The following is an 18,605-nucleotide window of genomic DNA, read 5'->3' as shown; positions in this document are numbered from 1 at the left end:
CCCCCACTGCAGACCTCAAGCCATTCTTTTCTCCCCCTGCTCTATCAAAAGTGACAGACTAAAGTTCACATCTTCTAAAGGGTGTGTGTTGGTAAAACCTGGGAATGAGGGGCTGTGTTGGGTGGGACCTAGAGTGGCTAAACATCCCAAGCAGCCACTGTACCCAGAGTCTTCCCTAAGGGTATCTAAGCCAGATCAAAACATGGTCTCCAGAAGGCAGCAAGGCATCCTGGACAGTAACCAATTTGGAGAAGCTCAGTTGAAACTTTAGGTCTTATGGGTGGCTAGCTTCACAAACCTCCCTGCTTATTCATGAACCTCATCATAATGTCATTGCACATAGTACATTATACTGGGCTATATTGTATTATCTCATTTAATCCTCAGGGCAATCCTTTGAGGTAGTTATCTAATTACCTCTTCTATTTTTACAGAGGAGGAAATAGAGGTACAGAAGTTGAATTAGTTGCTCAAGGTAAAATAGTGATTCTATGACTGAGCAGGGTTCAGAATCCATACTTTTAAGCTTTGTGATCACTTGAAATGTGAAGGAAAAAGTGGGGGCAGTTAAATAAACTATGTGAAATAAACTATGGACCATAAGAAAACAAGAAGTTACTTAATCCTTCTTTTAATTCAAATCCAAACCGATAAATCATATAGATTCAGACTCACAAGTCATCTGATAATTTGGATATTAAAGTGGATATGTATGGAAAGTTAAATTTCAAATTGTAAAAACAGGACATTATTTAACTATGCCTTAAGATCTGCAGGCATCGTGAGCTCTAGGATGCCTCATGATAACGAGAAGTACCAACAGCTATTTAAAATTAAATACAGCCTTAAGCATATCAAATAACAGAAATGGGATTCATGGATATTAAAAAATGCTGAGCTTTTTCTTCTATACTACAGTTAACAAATTTTGGACCCTCAGGACCATTTAACTTCACCATTTATTAAGTGTTGTGTTGGGGAAAACTTCACCCTGGCCCTGAGAGCCACATAAGAAGCAGGTCATCCAAAGGAAGATTAATAATTAACTCACCTGAAAAATATCCTAAATCCAACACCTGGTTGAATTGCATTGTGGCGTGTGCTCCCTGACTGCTCTCCTAGATCAGCACTCCAGAGAGGACCATAAAAGAGGCAGCTGGCAGAAGATTGGCTAGGCTGGTAGTCTGACCTGAGAGAATCAAAAGCCTTAGCATCATTGGAGAAATTTATCATTTATTATTAAAACAGTAAAAGGAAAAAAATTAAACTGAAAAGTTTTCCCTACTTATACACTCCCCAGCCCTGCCAATAAAAAGGGTGCACCACAAAAGGGAGCAACCTAAAAGGTGGAACAGGGACATGCACAAAATCCAGAGAAAGAGGAAGAGGAAATCTAGGTCTCTTTGCTCAGCGTTTTCTGCGACACCGAGAATTGGAGCAGCAGCCTGCTGGTTCTCATACTGAAATGATTATAAAGACTCACCTTTATTTTGAAGTCTAAGGGTCTAAGGAAATTATCCTTTTATTTTCTCTCCTTTTTCTTTCTTTCTTTCTTTTTTTTTTTTTTTTTTGCCTCCCCTAGCAAAAACCAAAACAAAACCAAATGTTATTTTATAAAAATGGCTTTAAGAAGCATGCTCTTTTTAATCAAGAACACAATCATTTCCCAGACTCTAAGATTGTACTGATTACTTTTGAAAGCACCATAGTACTAACTTACCTCAGGGGGAATAAATTTTAAATGGTTTTTAAAATGCACTTGTACACTGTAGAGTGACTTTTGGCCTGATGTTGGACCTGTATGGTGCACTTTGGGTAGCCTGCAATGATGTTGTAACTTCATTTGAAATGAAACTTCTCTACTGGTACTTTCCATCACTGCTAAAGAATTGAGAGAAGACCATGTTAAGATGGCATGATAAGCCTGCTGTGCTTGCCAGCTTCCTGGCGGTCACCTTATCCAAGCTCTGTGCTTTATCCTGAAGAAATGGAAGTGAAGGGCTTCCCTTAGCAGCAGGTAGTGAGTATGTACAGAGCTGTTAATTCTGCCCTTATGATTTCAAGCTCCATATATCATTTCCAAACAGCCTGTTTGTTAGAGGGAGGAAGCACACAGGCTACTATATGGAGCCAAAGTTTCACATGGTCTTGTTTTCTCTCTTGTTGAATAAGTCATTTAAAATTTTCAACTAATGTTGACAAGTGGATAAGATAGTTGTATATAGCGAATAAACAGATATCTTGAATTAATTGATCAGAATAAACTAATAAAATACTTATTTGAAATAAATACTTTATAGAAAAGAAAACACAATTAAATACACAATCTCATTAAAGTACCACAATAACTGCCATCCACCTACTTTTCTTGTAATAATTCAAAGAATAAGGTCATTTAAATTATTTTCTCCAAATCACAAGATACTATAGGGAAAAGTCAACATGTTAAATCTCATGTGATTCCAAATCTACCATAGTTTCCACCACGTTTATTTCTCTCTATTATACTAATTGTTCATATAAAGCATTTTAATAAAAGAATTAAAAAGCACATTTGAAGGTATTTTAAAATATACTTTAAACATTAATATTACTATTAAAAGCAATTATAGGATAATATTGTTCTAAATATTGGAAAAATATTATACCAGATAACATATCTTACCATTTGGCCATTTCTAACAACTTTATGTTTAAATCTGCTTATATCTATGAATTTTTCTTACAATCATTTGCATCCTAAGCATATAAAATAGTTTTTATAAGGAACTCATACAAGAAGTGCACACAATTTTTATTTGTTTTTGCCTAGTGGTGGTTTTATAATACTCAATAGTCTAATATAATGTTGTATAGTTAAATATTTATATACATATGTCACAATTTTTAATTTGAAAAATTTCATGATAAAGTATGATTATTTTTAATTAGACAAGCATTTATACAATACAATAAAAATTTAAGAAACAGTTTTGTTAATCTTTCTATCAATTCAAATTACCATAAGATAGTGTCACATGATTTTAGTATAGTATTTATCAATACAATTTCTGTAGGTTTAGACAAATGTATTTCTCTTACATGCCATATTATAGTTCAATATTAATATAAAATAAAAAATTAATCCAAAAGGTAATCATCAGGAGATTAAAACTAAAGTAAATAAAAAATATTCCTAAATCTTTCAGATTTGACTGACAGTGCTGCCCTAAATAGTATATTGTACATCCTATAGAATATTACATATTGATGAACACTTCAGGTTAGCAGCCAACTTGAAAGACACAAATTTCTGAAGGGATTTTTATGTGAAAAGAAAAAGTTTATTGAAATGACACATACAGTAATTCTAGCTCTAAGATACTTAGGGCCTTTTTTCTGTTTCCAGTAAAAAACTCCTATCACAGGGACAAAAGAAAATGGCTAGATTTAAACAAAAAAATAACTTGCCTGAATTGTAATTTTTTTTTACTGAAAAAGAAATAATTATTGTTCCAGTTTACCAGTAGCTAAAAAATATTTACCCAATCCAAATGGGTAAACAACTCCAACATTCTAATGTTCAACTTTATTTTTTGGGTGAGGCAAAGGCATTATATGTAATCAAATATTTGTACCCCTATAATATTCTTAAATTAAAAATAAATAGAGAGTAAATGTGAAAAAAAAGCTAAAAAAACAAAAGGCTTAATGTATTTTCTTGGCAATGGATAGAGAGATGGACCTTAGAGAAAACAAAGGAGCAGGTCATGTTTTGTTGCTTTTAAAAAGATCTTTGCTGAGCGATATTTTACATGATATAATATTTACCAATTTTAAGTATAAAATTCAATGGTTTTTATTGAATTATAGAGTTGGTCAACTGTCACAATTTTGTTTTAAACCATTTCCATCACTCCCAAAACTTCTTTCATTCCAATGTATAGGTAATCCCTGCCTTCAGTGCCTTCATCATATGCTGTTGATCTGCTTTCTGCGCCTCTAAAATTGCCTTTTCTTGAGATTCTATTTAAATGCATTCACATAATCTGTTGTCTCTTATGTTGGCCTAATGTAAATAAAGTAATAATTTTCAGGTTCACCCACATAGTGCACCAATAGTTTGTTCCTATTTATAGCTAACTAGAATTGTATTGTATTGCTATATCATGCTGTGTTTATCCACTCACTTGTAGATATAATTTCAGCATAATCTAGTTTTGGCCTATTACAAATAAAGCTGTTATGAACTTTTGTATACAGACATTTCTGTGGGCAAATGTTGTAACATCCCTAGGGTAGATGTTTTTAGAAGTATATAGTATAATTTCAAGGAAGTCCAATTTATTTCATTTTGTATTCTTTTTTTTTTTTTTTTTTTTTACTCACTACTTTTCTGTTCAGATTTTCTATTTCTTGAATCAGTTTTGGCAATTTGCATCATCTAGGTTGTACTATTTGTCGACATGAAGTTGTGCATAATTTTCCTCATAATCGTTTTAATTTCCACAGTATTGATAGGGTTTTTTACTACTTTTGATTTTTTTTCACTTTGGTAATTTATCTCTTCACTCTTTTCCGTTATTTTTTTTCCCTGAAGACTTTGAATAAGGTTTGTAATATTTATATCTCCTTTCCCATATTTCTTTTTGGTGTCATTGATTTTTTTTATTTGTTTGCCTGTTTTCTGTTTTAATGTTTTCCGCACAAATATTTACTATTTTAATTATTCTTCTTTATTGTTTTTTCCCCTAGTTTTCTGTCAACAAACTAAACATGATTAATAGATTCAGCAAGTTCCTGCATGTAAGATACACACACACACACACACACACACACACACGCACGCACGCACGACAATCTTTGTCTCAAATCAAAATACAAATTTTAATAGAATGTGAAACTTTGATCAAAAGTGGCTGTGTTGCCGGGCGCGGTGGCTCACGCCTGTAATCCTAGCACTCTGGGAGGCCGAGGCGGGCGGATTGCTCAAGGTCAGGAGTTCAAAACCAGCCTGAGCGAGACCCCGTCTCTACCATAAAAATAGAAAGAAATTAATTGGCCAACTAACATATATAATATAAAAAAAAATCAGCCGGGCATGGTGGCTCGTGCCTGTAGTCCCAGCTACTCGGGAGGCTGAGGCAGGAGGATCGCTTGAGCCCAGGAGTTTGAGGTTGCTGTGAGCTAGGCTGACGCCACGGCACTCACTCTAGCCTAGGCAAGAAAGCGAGACTCTGTCTCAAAAAAAAAAAAAAAAAAAAGTGGCTGTGTTGAAAGATAAAAATAAAATATGTCAGAAATTTGTAAAAAAAATTTAATAGAAACAGAAACTATTATGTACATAAAAATTTAATAAGTATGCATGAAATTTAGAAAATATAAGAATGTAACTTTACAAAATTTTATAAGAAGCTATAAATAAATGCAATATTGATGTATATAAAGACTGTAACTTACATAGGAGTATTCTCTTCAAATTGACATAAATCAATGTCATTTTAGACACAATCTCATAAGCATATTTATAAATCTTGAGCAGTTGATTTAAAATACTCCTGAAATGATAATTGCAAAGAATAACCACAAAGAAAACAAAATGGGGGAAAGCAGAGATGAGGAAAAATTGGCCTATTCCTGCTAAGAATCAAGGATTGAAAAGATGCACTAATCAAATACCACAGCGTTGGTCCAACTGTCAATTGTCAATTAATAGAATATAGAACTGAAAGAGATCCTCATCCTTAGTGAAGTGATAGTAGTAAGATCAGTGAGAAAAATTTAGCAATTTTATAACTAATGCTGCTATAATGGGAAATCTATATTTAATAAAAACAAAATTATCTCCTCATCCCTCATACTTCATTGTCATAAATTCCAAGTGGGTTCCTATCCTTAATATAAAAAGTAGCACTTAAATATGTTAGAATAAAATGTTAGTAATATGTCCAAGACTATGGAGTAGGAAATGCTTTCATTCACCAGGCATAAAATTCACAAAAGTAAACAGTTGATTAATTGTTGGATGTACTCTTTTAATTTTCCTATTTGCAAACATCACTATTTTTTAATACCACAATCAATTGGATGTTAAGAGAATATTGTGTTATCATGCAAAATCCCCAGATATTCAAAAATGTGTCCTTACTGCTTTCCTTCTTAACTGTTTGCATTTTACAGGTAAGGGAATAGTTTTAAAAAGTGTATTGACTTTCTCAACAGCTGAAAATGAATCAAGGTACTGAAAAATAATGAGATGAACTTTTCCTTAGGACCCATGCTATGCCTTGCTTTTTTTAAGTGTGTCATTAGCTCCTGTAACTTTTAATGTGTGTGATGATGAGAATGATAGTAAATGTGTATCTAGCTATTAATAACTAGCTAGCTGTTCTAAGAGTAACTAAATGTAAAACCACAACAAATACATCCGTTTTGTAATGATTAAACAACTGATAATCAATTCCCAAGTAGGATTAAGTGGAAGATATTTGTTTGAAAATTGTTTCACAAGAGATATTTAAACAAGAAGTAGCATTTTTAGGCATAATATAGGTAATATAGAAAATGCATAAAAATAAGCTCTTGCATCACACTGATATTTAAATGCAAATAAATGATATAGGAAAGTGTTTAGCAGTTAGAAAATGACTCAAATCCTTACATGATGTTTTCAAGATTATTTGTAAACAGTAGGAAACATGTGTTATCTTTTTAAATATTCAGTTTTTTAAACTTTGCATTATTTTAACTGCTTTCTTCATAGGTAGCCACTGCATTGACTAATCTATAATAACTAAAAATACTGTGGATAACTATCTCAGAAAGTTTCTAATTTTGGAAAACAAATCTATCTATAATTATAGCCTTCTTACTACACACCTTGACAATGTCATCCTATTTATTTTAATACTGAAAAACACATGTATTGAGTATTCTGTCAGATACAGCTATTTCCTATGAGTGTTTGCTTATAGGAAATAAATTGAAATTAAAATTTAATTTAAATAGAATTAAAACATCAGAATAGCTAGCAAGTTTCAAATTCTGTAGATAGATTGTCAGAATGAGCAATTTTGTTTCTATACACCTCAATGTATGTGTTTATAGGAAGACTAATATTAAAATTTAAAAATTGACCACCAACTGCATGGAAGTACAAACACATTCACTGTGTCTGAGTGGATACTTGGGAGCATCCTGAGCATCTATTAATGTTACCATGGTGATAGTAAACGTGTTGATTTTTCCTTTAAGATGTATTTCTGAATAAAGTGGAAAAAAAAATCAGCAAAAGAATCTACACCTGTCTGCCGGAAAAGTGGGCAAAATAAGAGAGATCACTTCCATCTTTTCATTTTAAATATGTTGTAATAGAACTGGCACTCCAGTGCTGCAAAGAGAAGAAGAAAAGAACCACAGATTTTTAATTTTATATGATTTTGAATGCATCCTACTTAAGTAAAACTCCATGGAAAGTATTGGTTTGCCTTTTTCATTATTTTCATTATTTCATTATTTGTATATTATCATTTCATTATTTCATATTTCCTTATTTTGAATTTGACATGAATTTTCCTTAAAGATACTTCATCAGAAGAATTGAGAACATTTTTGCAAACATTGTACCATTACATTTATGCATGGCACATTGTATTTGTTAGTAAAAAGTAACATTTTCAAGTGGTGGCGCTCAAAATATATGTCCACGTGCTAATTCCCAGAATCTGTGAATATTACCTTATATGGCTAAAGATATGATGAAGTTAGGAATTTGGGGAGAAGGAGTTTATCCTGAATGGTCCAGATGAGCACTAATTCCAATGACAAGTATTCTTAAAGGCATGAGACGAATGTAGTTCTGAAATGCAAAGGAGGAAAGTGAAGATGGATGGGGAGACTGGAGTGATGTGTCCAAAAGCTGAGGAAACCAGTAGCCACCAGAAGATAGGAGGACCAGATTCTCCTCTAACATCCCTATAGGGAATATTGCCCTGCTGACACCTTGATTTTAGATTCCAGCCTCCAGAATTATGACAAGAATAAATTACATTGTTTTAAGCCACCAAGTTTATTTTACAAGAAATATTTTCTTGTACCACCAAGAAATATTTTACAGCAGCCCTAGTAAGCTAACACAGTCATCAAGGAAAGTAATACATTTTCCAAACTAGCAAAAAATAGTTGTTAAAATGCTCGGAGAGATTAAATGACTTGCAAAAAACATTCAGCCATTGGGTTTCTAATATAAACATAAATAGTAGAATTTTTGTAGATACAATTATATTCTCTCTCCACACAGTACAGGACAAATATAGGAATCGTTTTTTATCCTTTAACAAAACGTCTTGTAATCATGTTCATAATTGGGATTTGTCACGTCATCATTAACACTCATTCCTAAGTAACAGTGCGCTTCCTTCAGACATGTAAAGCATACTTGGTAGAGTGAGTTGTCAATATGTTTTCTCAACTTGTAAAGTAATTAATGTACTGATAGAGAAACATCCTGTAACTAACCATATGGGAATATCTTTCCTTGCTGACTTCAGTTCCTCTTGTGGGAGTGAAAATCTTATGTCCAGATTTATTCATTATATTGTATGAGCTCCACTGGGCTAAGCCATCCTAATTTGTTATTCTATGTAAGGACATAAGTATCTTTTTTATTCCTAAGAGAAAATATAGAAAATGTTAAGCAAACCTTGCAGATAGTTTTGTAAGGAAAAAAAACCCACACATTTCTCAGAGCATCTAACACACTTAAAGAACATACATATGGTTCATAATTTGTAAAAAAAAAATTATTTGATATACATTTAGATTCTAGATTCTTGTCATTTTTACCATTAATTCTTTTCCTTTAACACCATTCCTTTTTACCATTATTTTTTTCTTTATTACTTTTTTATATCATGTTCAATGCTAAGGGGAAGATAATATCCAATTAAAATGTTTCTATTTTACTGGGAAAGGATACCCATTTATCACTTTCAATCATAATATATAGTTTACTTTCTAATTCATTGGTTGCATGTTGACACTAGTAAGACATGCAAATAGGAAGATCTTTTTATGTGTTTTCTTTTTTGTATTCATTTGCTTTTGTTCAGTAGTATATCTCAAGCACTTTAGGTCTTATAAGTGCTGGTCTTATAAGATGTTTAATAATAAATATTTGAAAAATTTCTGAAAAATAGTCTGTTTGAATAGAGATGGTCTAATTGATATTGACATTACTATCATATGTATATTTTATGTAAATCATTGTAGATATCTATATTATTTGACACAATTATTTATAAATGTACTTAACATCTGAATTTTGAAAAGGATAATAATTAGTAAGGCATAGGTCCTGTTCTAACAATGTCTTAAGTTAAAATACATTTCTTTTTAATATTTAGGAAGTAAAATCTGCAATATAATGAAGTACAAATTGTAATACCAACTACTGGGGATATGACATTATATATCAACACTTAACATTTTTAATAGGATAGTGTTGAATCTATAGAGAATTGACATTTTGACATTGACAGCATGTGAGTTGTTTGTGTTTGTTTTGTGTATGGATTTGATTTGAAATCCCCAGTATTCTTTGATGGTACATGTAAATATTGTCTTATATGTCAACCTTTTATCTTGCCTATTTTATTAAATATTGAAAGAGGAGTGTTGAAACCTCCAATTATAATTATTATGTCATTAAATATGAAATGCCCAATTTCAAATCAAAAGTTTAGTTTATTATGTCTCAAACAAGAAGGAGTGCAATTAATGAAAATATGTGCCTAAACCATCAACACAGTTTTGCCATCTTAATGGTAGCTTGCTTATGCGAGCAGTGAAGAAGCCTGGAGAGTGAGTGCTGATGAAATTATGAAAGGCATTTTCTATAGCTTGTTGAGAATTGATTTTTCCTTGCAAAAAGTGGTCTAAAGCCTGGAAAAAGTGGTGGTCAGTTGTTGCAAGGTCTGGTGAATATGGTGGATGACAGAGAGTTTCCAAATCCAGCTTCTGTAGTTTGAGCAGCATTGTTTTTTGTAACGTGGTCATTGGTCTGTCTCCATTGACCAATCTTGGCAACTTAATCACAAGCATCCTCATCATTCCATCCAACTGAGTGGAATAGACATCCGCTGTTATCGACTGACCAGGTCTCATGAAGCTGTAGTAGATAATACCAATGCTGGACCACCAAACAGACACCATGAGCTTTTTTTGATGACTATTCAGTTTTGGACTGTGTTTTGGCACTTCATCTTTATCCAACCATTGCGCCAAATGCTTGCGATTGTCAAAAGAATCCAGTTTTCATCACACATAACGATACAGTATAGAAATGCTTTGGCTTTATGTCATGACAGCAAAGAAAGACAAGCCTTCAGACGATTTCTCTTCTGACACTTGTTCAGTTCATGTGAAACCCATCTATCCAGTTTCTCTATCTTGCCCGATTTGTTTCAAATGGTACAATGTAGTTGGCATAGTAACATAAAACCTTGCTGTGAATTCACATGTAGGTTAAGATAGCTTCGTTTCCACTATAGCTTTCAGCTCATCATTATCCACCTTGGTCTCAAGTCCCCCATGAGGCTCATTTTCAAGATTAAAATCACCAGAATGGAACTTCTGAAACCATCGATGGACTGTGCATTCATTAGCCACATCCTCCCAAACACTTTGTTGATATTTCAAGCTGTCTGTGCAGCATTTGTTCCACGATGGAACTCATATTAGAAAGTAACACACATTTTTTACTTATCCATGGTTTCACAAATATTGCACTAAAAAAAAATCTTGAAAGATAATCACAAGCCAAACCATGCATTCCAAAGAATGAGGATGTACCTTCACAAAAAAATAAAACAAGAAGTGTCAAAGTGAAATGTCAGAGATATCAACTGTCAAACTTAGCACTTAAGGAAATTGGACATTTCATACTTAATAACAAAATACTTTCAGTTTAATAAGGAAAGCTATATTTTTTATTTGTATTTAGCAGGACGATTACATGATGCTCAGGGAACACAAATGTAAATAGAATGTTATCTTATTCTTCAAGAGGTTTTCAGGCTAGTAGAAAAATAAAAGAAAACCAAATGTTTGAAACAAAATAAAGAAGATGATATGTACAGTAATAGAGACATACTAGTAATGCAAAGAGGATTTAAGAATAAAAGTATCTTCTTCCCATGAATTGGATGAAGAAAAGCTTTATGAAAAGTTTGCACTTGCAATTGGCCTTAGGAAAATAATTAGGATTTAGACAGTAGTACTTGAATAGCCTGAGAGGATATTTAATGCATGTGAAACAGAACATAACACGTTACATAGATGGGGGCAGGCTTCGTTTTTCAGGAAAGAGTAAGGAGTTAGATTTACTTTTACTATGCATGAGAGGTAGTGGGACTCTCATTATCTCTTCTTGGATCAATCATGAGGCTGTTTTCTCATTTATTCTTCACAGCTTTCCTATGAAATAGGTTGTGTTATTTTTCTCCACAATGCAGATGAGAACATTGGGTCAGAAAGAGTTTAAGTATTTTCCCAATTTCATACATGAGAGAACTGGCATTTTGGACTAAGGAGTTTCTCTCCAGAGTCCAGGCTGTTCACTGTACACTTTTGGAACAGCAGAATGGGAACGTACTATGAAGGTTCTTATGTATGTTTGTAATGAAATTGCTAGATAATGAAGTTCCCTTTAAGGTCTTGAAGAGAGAAATGGCAAGCTGTGGTTATGTTTTAAGATGATATTTCTGGCAGTGTCCTGAAGGATGGATGGACCTGGAGGGAACTTGGAGTCACTGTTCCAGAAGGAATGGGAATTTTGTTGGAACTGTAGATAGTTGGAGAAGGCTGGTGTTAGAAAGTGGTAAACAGAGTGACAGAGAAGCCTGAGTATATGTGGAAAATATCTTTCATCTCAATGTATTTAGGGAACATAGGCTAATATGCTTCATAAAATTTGAACTGATGTAAATACTTGGTATTTACAAAATTCTCATTAATACTGCTTAGTTTCCTCTTTTCCCTGAATGAATAGGTAAAATATATTAACATGCACTTTTATACCTGTGATTTATTTTGCAGACATCTCTAAGTTGCATGAAGCACACTTAATTTTCAATAATATACAATAGTTTGCCTTCCTAAAACCAGATGCTGCTCAACATTGTCCTAGGTCTTGGGTTACAGCTTTGTTATGAGGCTGGTGCATAGTGAGATAAGAAAGTCATTATATATGTAACCTTAACATTTGTACCCCCATAATATACTGAAATTAAAAAAAAGGAAATAAAGTCATTATGACATTCTAGTAGATGGGATGTGCCCCATCAAGGATAATTTTATAATAAAAACTATCATAAGAAATCACATTTGTGATGAGAGATTAATTAAACCATTAGGCACATAAATTATTCCACAGTTCTGATATGGGGAATATATAAATGATTGTGAGTAGTGTAATTATAACTAAGTCAAAAAGGAGAATGGCTAAAAATAACATCTCAGAGATATGCAACATTAACTTTACTGATTTGCTTCATATTGATTTTTTTCCCTAAAATCTTCACAGTAGACTTATTTCATTGGAAGTAGCATTTTACTGGAGGTAAACACTCACTAGGAAATTACCAATGGAAATGACTTAAGCCATTAACAAAACTGCACATGAGGACTAAACTATGCAAATGTAGTTCTCTGCTGGTCCCATAAAAGACATGAATCATAGAAAGATCGTGAGAGGTGAGAATATGTTATTCCATGTTCTGCCATTAGTATTTTACTTTCTTTCCCTTTGATGTAGACATGTCTGGGGATTAAATAAAATATTCTCATGGCACAAACACATCAAACAAAAAAAATACATTAATAATTAATCCAGTATTAGAAAAAGATAATGATATGAATGTAAATAGATAAGAGATAGTATACTCACATCAGCAAATGAGAATAAAATATTATTTAGATCAAGACCAAATGTGTTTTTTAGTTGTGATTATCCTAACTGCTAATTAGTCAAAAACCTAGAGGTTTTATTAAAAAATAAATCTGTGAACTGAAACTGGCAACAAAATGCAGAGCATGAAGTTAAAGCCACATTTATTTTCCTTGTTAATAATCACCAATTTATAAAGTTGGAGGGCTTTGTGCTTGAAGAATCAGTGGTTGCTCAACAGATATTGAGCATTTAAAATGACCCAGGCATTTTAATGACTATTGGGGTATTTAAAAAAATTAATAAGACAATCTTCTCATAGATACAGGAGGATATGTTAAGCAGAGAACAAAATAGTATGTGCAAAGATATGCAATGAAATAGCATTTTCAGCTAATAGTGAAAATTTAGAGTATTTATAGTGAAAAATATATAGTGAGATAAGAAAGTCATTATGACCTAAATCATTTATCTATTATGTTTCTTATTCAGAAAATATTGACCTCATATTCACTCTTCTAAGTATTGATAATGTACATCCAAATAAAATAAGTTATAACTGCAATAACTGCTTATAAAGAGTTGGCAATATGTGGTGTTGTAAATCACCAATTACCAAAAACAAGCTAAACAAACAGAAACTAAACTAAAATGCTAAGCATTGGGTTGGAAGTATTCATAGAATAATAGCAAAACACAGAGAAAGGACACTGAGGTCATTCAACCACAGCACATAGCCATCCTGGCATTTACTACGCATGAGGGAATTGCTAAGGTGCTTTCCTATTTCCAGGAACATGATTGTTACAGGCTGAATTGTGCTCCCTTAAAATTCAGATGTTAAGAAGATCTAATCCTCGGTACCTCAGAATGTGACCTTATTGGAAAAGAGGTCCTTTAATGAGGTAACCCAGTTAAAATTAAGTCTCCAAATTCTTTTCCACAAAGGTTGCACTAATTTGCAGTCCCACCAGCAGTGTAAGAAGAGTGTTCCTGTCTCTCCACAGTGCAACCTTTGTGGAAAAGGATTTGGAGATACTTCAAAGAGCTTAAAATAGAAACACCATTCAACCCAGCAATAGCATTATTAGGCATCTGCCCAAAAGAGCATAAGACATTCTATTATAAAGACGTCTGCACCTGAATGTTTATGGCAGCACAATTCACTATTGCAAGGACATGGAAACAACCCAAGTGCCCATCAATTCATGAGTGGATTATTAAAATTTGGTATATGTTTACAATGGAATATTACTCAATTCTAAGAAAGGACAGCTAGCCAGCACCGTTTATATTATCCCGGATTGAGCTTAAGCCCATTATCCAAAGTGAGGTGACACAAGATCAGAATAATGGGCTCCACATGTACTCTGTACTCGTCATCAAATTGGTACTGACTGATTAACACTATGGTGCTCAAATGGTGGTGGTGTTCACCAGGGATTTGAGGATTGGGGGGATAGTTACCACATCTGAGGGATGTGGTGAGCATTGTGGAGGGGAAGGGCATACCTCTAACCCTTGCTAGGGAGAGGCAAAGATATAAAATGTAACCAAAATGTTTGTACTTTCATATTTTCTTGAAATAAAATAAAAAAATAAAACAAAACAAAAAAAATTAAGTCATTGTGGTGAGCCCTAATTCACATGACTTGAATCTTTCTAAAAAGAGGAAATTTGGACACAAAGACACACAAAGAAGGAAGACAATGTGAAGAGATGTAGGGAGAAAGAAGACAGCTATCTTCAATCAAAATGACTAACCCTGAGTGGTGACCAACATACTAGTTTATAACACCAGATTTTAGTTTTCTGAATCTGTTTTGACAAAACATATCCACAGTCATTATCTCCCTACTCTGTAGCACTTAGAACTAAACACGTAAAAATAAAGTTGATAACACCTACCATCAGGACTTAAATATATTAAAAAATGAAGTTTCTATACCCTACCCCAAATCCATTTTTCTGGACATATCAAGCTAGAAACAATATAGTAAGCATTGACTCTGATATTATAGCATATTGTTAAATATACATTTCTATTTATGAGTTATGAGAACATGGTCAATCAACTTAAATATTAAAACTTTATATGCAGTATGAGTTAAAAATGTTATCATAGATGTATTTTCTGGATTAAATTAAATAGTGCTTATGAACTATAAGTAATTCCCCATAAGGTGACAACAAAAGATATATTAATTATAATAAGAATCAGGTTGTATTTTCACAGTTTGACCTTTTTCCCCCCATGTATGTCCAATTAATCAATACATTCAGCAGATTCTACCTCCATAATGTCAACCATACCTGCTTCCTGCTTTCCATTACTACAGCCACATGATCATACATTGTCAACATTTGGCTTGGTGTTAGAACAGAAGCACACAATCTCTGTGTACTACAAATTACTGACGAATGAATAATTGATATAATTTATCCATTGTTACACAGTTAAATAATAACTAACCATAAATTTGAATCCTTGACTCCTCACTTGGTGCAATACCTTTTGGTTGTATAACATAATGTCTTTCATGAATTCTCCCCTTATAGACACTTTGGTTAGTCATTCTCAACTGCAGTTTTGATCACATAATTTCCTTGTTCATGTACAAACTTTCCTTTAAAGTAAAGCAAGAGTCTTGCAATTCACTAGCTTATGATGCTTCATATTATTATCTTTTTTTCTCTTTTAGTCAAAGATACTTAACCTAAGTTGAGATAATATGAGGGAATATCTACTTTACAAGGTCATTGTAGGGATCAAATGAGAGAAGGTACCTAAAACCTCAAACATAGCCTCACATCCCTCAGTCCGCTTCTGTTTCACCCACAGCTGTGAGGGGCAATTCCTGAGGTTCTCAGACTCAAACAAAAACATCTTATTGGAAGCACAAAACACATCTCAATCTTCTGCCTCAGGGGAAAAATCCCTCCTCTGAGGTAGAGGAAAAATCCTCCTCTGCCTACAAGCAACTGCAGCATGGATCTATGGGTAAGTTAATACCACCAGACAGGATGTCAGGGAACCCACCAATAACATCCCCATCCTGATGTCCACCATGCAGACCATTCTCAGGAGCATTCTGCACAGTTTCCAGAAGTCACAGTGGGAGTGAGCCTCTGTTGCGCACAACAGCAAACTGAGCAATGTAGCATTACACTGGCTTTTCTTCCTTCCTGCTCCTTCACTCTTTCCTCCTGGAATCTCCTCTTCAAAAATCTTCATGCACACAAGCCCTGTCTCAGGCTCTGTCTATGGAGGAAACCCGAAAAAACATACTGATACACTGTATGTCCACAAATGACAGATCCCTTTCTGCTTGTTCTAATGCATTTAAACTCCATTGCCTACTAAAGTAAGTGTCATTTTCTCCTTCTGGCAATTAGGGTCATCCACAAAATGGCCACCAATTTTTCATATCACACATTATGATACACTATTTCTCCACAGGAACATTACTTGGCTGCTGATCGTTCCTTTAATGCATTTCATGTTTCAGCCAGTTGTGCTTTTCTGTATGATCTTTCAACTGCTTAGAATGCTCTTTTATCCCATTTTTGCACATCAAAATTTTATAGTCTCCAGGATTCTCATCAAATGCTATCACCTCCATAAAGCCTTTTCAAATCCTTTCCTATGAAATGTACCATTTCCTGTGGGATTCATTTGAACTCCAAGAGTATTTTATTTTTGGTCCTTGGTTACATTTTTGTTTAATAACTAAGCTAAGATGTACTTGTTTTCTAAATCAACTAAATTTTAAACTACATAAGCACCAGGATTAACCCTAATGTTTTAAATCTTTTACAGTGCCAGACACCTTAATTCGTGTATGTGTGTGTGTGTAAATGTGGGTATTCTCTGTAGATAGCCATATAAAATGGATAGAAATTTTATATTTGCTAATTGCAGAAAACCTAAAACCACACAATAAACAAAAGAAAAATAATATTTCCTCAAACTCTTCCCAGAAAAAATTCCCATAGACATTTTGCTATTTGGCATTTTTAAATTATTTAATTAGAGATATTATATTACCATCTGATATTAATATTATCAATGTTTATATTATAAACATATATTATAACATTATATAATGTTTATATTGATAGTCACTCTTCAAAGTGAACATAAATTGGACCACAGTAATAAACCTGTTAATATTTGATGTTTCAAATACAAAAGTATAGAAAAAATCCTATCTTTAAAATATATATGCAATACAACATTTTTTACCATGAGTGCATGAGGAGGTGGATATGCCTGCTTTTTGATGAAATTCATTTCTTATTGTAATTTACCTTGCTGGTTCTCCATCCTACTTCATAAATGCATAAATTTCCCCAGTTTTGTATTGGTGACATTTTAGGCATTATATCGATAGAGTATTGTTCAGACTATGCTCCTAGCTCATAGGACACACTTTGAATTCTCTGTAATATTGAATAGAAGCAATGACAGGAGATAATCCCTTCCCCACCTTCTTAAAGGGAAAGTGTTCAGTCTTTCACTATTAAGTGGGATGTTAGTTGTAGAGGTTTTTTTTTCCCTTTTTTCTTTTTATTAATTGACAGATGAAGTGTATGTAGGTATAGTGTACAACATGATGTTATAAATCCTACATACATTGTGAGATGGTTAAATATAACTATTTAACAAATGTATTATCTTACACAGTTTTAATTTTTGTGGGGAGACCATTTAACTTTGCATTCACTTCCTTTGCATTTTTCTTAGATGCTCTTTATTATGTTAGAAGTTCTCTTCTATGTCTAGTGTGTTAAGCAGAAATGAATGTCGAATTTTCTCAAATGCTTTTTTGTACATCTACTGAGATGATTGTATGACTTTTTTTCTTTTAGTTTTTTTAATATGTTGAATTACATTTATTCACAAGCAGGGAAAATCCTCAATTGGTCATGATGTAATATTCTTTTTATATATTGTGGAAGTGCATTTGTTAAAATTCCATTTAGAATGTTTGAATTTATTTATACAACATAAGCTATTTTAAATCTATTATGTGGGCATGGTAGTTGTCATGTAAAGTCTTTGACGGATGTGTGTGTGTGTGTGTTTTAATCAGGGTAACACTGGATTTATAAAAAGACTTGGGAAATATTCAGCCCTTCTTTTATTGTTTGTGTAGAATTTATATTTCATTTTTAAGCATTTGCTATATATCACCATTAATATTGCCAAATTCTACAAAATATTCAATATTTGGTAAAGTTCTCCAGTAAACCCATGTGGTCCTGGAGTTTTCTTTGTGTAAAGGAATACAACTGAAATTTTAGTTTTAAAATAGATATAAAGCTATTCAAGTTTTCATTTTGTTCTTGATTTAGTTTTTTTCAGTTTTGTTTCAAGGAATTTATCCAGTTTATGTAAACTGCAGAGTTTATTGCCATAAATTTTCATAATATACACTTTTTATCTTTTTCAAATATATACAATCTGTAGTGATATATTTTATCATTTCTGATACTGTTAATTTTTTACTCCCTACTTGATCAGTCTGCTGTGAGATCCATCAAATTTATTGATGTTTTCAAGGGAATAGTTTTTGGCATAACTGATTTTTCATTTTTTTGCTGCATTTTATGTCATTGACTTCTGCTCTAACATTTATTATTTCTTCTTTATTTGTTCTTCTTTGTCTAGATTCCT

The sequence above is a fragment of the Microcebus murinus genome, chromosome 17 (genome assembly GCF_040939455.1).
Source record: "Microcebus murinus isolate Inina chromosome 17, M.murinus_Inina_mat1.0, whole genome shotgun sequence".
Taxonomy (NCBI): Eukaryota; Metazoa; Chordata; class Mammalia; order Primates; family Cheirogaleidae; genus Microcebus; species Microcebus murinus.
This window is presented reverse-complemented; position numbering follows the sequence as displayed.